Source organism: Haplochromis burtoni, unplaced genomic scaffold (assembly GCF_018398535.1).
Source record: "Haplochromis burtoni strain Fernald_Lab_line unplaced genomic scaffold, NCSU_Asbu1 Contig_838, whole genome shotgun sequence".
NCBI classification, from domain to species: Eukaryota; Metazoa; Chordata; class Actinopteri; order Cichliformes; family Cichlidae; genus Haplochromis; species Haplochromis burtoni.
The window spans coordinates 25,122-28,264 of NW_024583199.1; the positions used below are offsets into that span (position 1 = coordinate 25,122).

Consider the following 3,143-nt stretch of genomic DNA (forward strand, 5'->3'; position numbering starts at 1 on the left):
CACAGTAAATGATCATTTCCATTTTAAGCATTTCCAAATAATCATTTTCCATACTGCCAGTATAAATATACACAGTATACTGCATCACTACAATATGCATGTTTTACACACTCCTTTTGTTGTTGACATTTACAGGCTGTGTGCAAAAGGCCACACTCTCCGTCCTACTAGAGCAAATGAAGCTTCGAGAAGCTTTGCGCTGGGGTGAACCAATTGGATGACAAGCTTCAGTGCTTCATCTGCCCATCACTACACAAAACCCAAGTGATAACAAACAAAAGGGGAGTGTGGCAAAAAACACAAGTTAAACTGAAACCTAAACAACAAACCTGAACACAAGAGAAAGCAACTTGCAGGAAGAATTCACGGGATGACGGCGGGAGATTCACAGACAAGAAAACACCAAATAACACAGACAAAGCAGCAACAGGCAGGAGAACACACAGGGCTTAAACACACACAGCAGTAATCAGGGGATGGGAGACAGGAGGGACGCACACCTGGGTGAAATCACAACTGACGAGGCACGGGAAACGTAAACTGAACACACTCACATAAGACAAGGACCTTCAGAATAAAACAGGAAACTAACAGACACAGAGAATCAGACAAGACACTGCACTAAACAGACAGACTCACAAGCAGACAGTGACACCATGGACAGACAGAGGGAACACAGAGAAGTGGGAGCAGGCAGGCACAAAACAAACCCCTAACGAATGGCAAACCGAACCCAAAGACATAACAGAACAAACAAGAACAAAGAATAATATAAAGAAACACAAAACACTGAGCCGTCAGACTCAGGACCATGACAATTACCCTTTATAACCATTTCAAACTATTTACAGAACAATCAGCTGTTCTGCATTCAATAAGATGCCACACAAATTATTTGTGCCACTCCCAAAATTTGAATGTCACATCTTCAGAGATGGAATCCAGCTTCACCCTTCGGGACATCCAGTCACATTACAAACATCTAATCATTCATTAGATCCATCATTCCAGCCACACTGTATCATCGTATCTCTGTCTAGCTGACGTAGAAGATTTAACACCAAGTTTAAACTTTACAATCAGATCATCATTTTTCCTTTGTCATTCATAACAGAATTCCCATCACATATAAATATTCGGTCATCACTTCATGTTTCACTAAGGCTACGTCCACACATACCCGGGTATTTTTGAAAACGCAGATTTTTCTATGCGTTTGCACCTTTCGTCCACACGTAAACGGCGTTTTTGGTCACTGAAAACGGAGATTTTTAAAAACTCCGGCCAGGGTGGAGATTTTTGAAAACTCTGTTTTTGCATTTACGTGTGGACGAGAAAAACGCAGAAAACGCAGCGTCAAAGGTGTGCGCCTATTTTGACGTCACACTGTGCGCCACGTTATTGTTTCGGTGAAATGAATTTCTACAATACTGTTACTGTTAATTCTACTCTCTGCAGTGTTTAAATGCTTACATATACGCACAGTTACTGTCCGTCCACACATACGACTCGGTTCTGCTTCTACGCCCCAGCTTTGTTTACTTTTTCCCACCGGGGCTTTTAGACTTCTGATTGGCCAACATTTCTGCACGGTTAGGAATCTAGCGCCACCTGCTGCTTTGGCATGTTCATAGCAGCGTTTTCCTTCATTTCTGCGTTTACGTGTGGACGGGATTATTTTTTAAAACGAAAATGGAAAATCTCCGTTTTCAAAAATACCCGTGTACGTGTGGACGTAGCCTCAGTTCATGTAATTCTATTTCAATTAGATTTGTCTTTAGCACATTTTCAGATAAACATTCATTGTAACATAATCCCTTTTTGATTCAAATACTCAGGATTGCATTTTTTTTTAAAACTCTGTTTGTTATTCACTGTTTATTTCATACAACTTTTTTATGAAATCGATTTAAAAGTCGGGCATTCATTGCGATCAGTGGATCTAGCCACTAACACACACACACACAACAATGGCATTAGAACAGTCATTTTTACTACTCAAACAACTTTTCTCATTAATATGTCGATCAAACTTAGATTTTAGGGAAAAGGGGAAAAGTTCTGTTTTAGCACTCTGATCATTTTTAATCACATTAGGCTGAACATTAAGACTTTTTATCCCCTCTCAGCTGTGACGACAAGGAGCGCCCACTCTGTCAAGGTGTATAACTTGTCTGTGGTCGCTTGCGTTGTTTCTGGAGCTGCGTCACTGTGTCAACTGTGTCTTTCAGGCGGATTCGTTAAATAACGGCATGGTGTCTGTGTTTTCTACAGGGTGGAAAATGTTTTTGTCAGAAACCAAAGAATTGTGTCTGTACAGAGCAAAATGATTACATTTAAAACTGTAGTGAAAACTAAAATGAACTGTTTAACTGAATGAAAATAAACAAGACTTGAAAAATGAAAATCCAAGCAATGAACATAAAACAAAGATATACTGGAAATGGTTCGACTGTTTAACTTGAGCCTGAGGAGTCATTTACTGAGCTGTCTACAGGACAGTGGGTGTTTTGTGATCTTCTAAAGTTGTATTTTGAACTGTGTACTTCTGGACCCTGTTACAGGAAGCATGCTGAGTTAAGTACATGGATGACTAGAAGAGGAAAAGATTCATGAGAGGAGCTCTGATAACATGATTCACCATGGCAACATGTAAAAAAGAACTAAACCTACCAACGGGCTGTAACACCTCATTTTTTGTAGAGCAATTCATTATTTCTGTCATTACTGGAATAAAATGCTTCCCCAGTTTAAATATTTATAATTTGATTTCATTTCTGCCTCACTCATATATGATGGTCGTCTTACAACATCTCTGCTATAGAGATGTTTTACTGAGTTACTGTTAATGGTCCAGACTTCAACTGTACTAACTATTTCAGGTTTAGCTGAATCAGAATCAGAATCACTATACTTTATTAATCCCTAAGGAAATTACCTGTCCACAGAGTCACAGAGTTAAAAGGATGGAGACCACAGGGGCGATCGTGGCCCAAGAGTTGGCAGTTCATCTTGTAATCGGAAGGTTGCCGGTTCGAGCCCCGGCTCGGACAGTCTCGGTCATTGTGTCCTTGGGCAAGACACTTCACCTACCTACTGCCTACTGGTGATGGCCAGAGGGGCCGATGGCGTGATACATACAC

The 3,143-nt window shown here is 40.4% G+C and overlaps 1 long non-coding RNA gene across 1 annotated transcript in view; it reads right to left on the reverse strand.

Annotated features, from left to right (window-relative positions):
* Window positions 1-2,118: 2,118 nt before the first annotated feature.
* Window positions 2,119-3,143, reverse strand: part of LOC102298431 — a 12,257-nt gene continuing 11,232 nt past the window's right edge. Inside the window, exon 5 of the long non-coding RNA XR_006053336.1 lies at window positions 2,119-2,268. This is a non-coding gene — a long non-coding RNA (uncharacterized LOC102298431). The remainder of the gene's footprint in view (window positions 2,269-3,143) is intronic.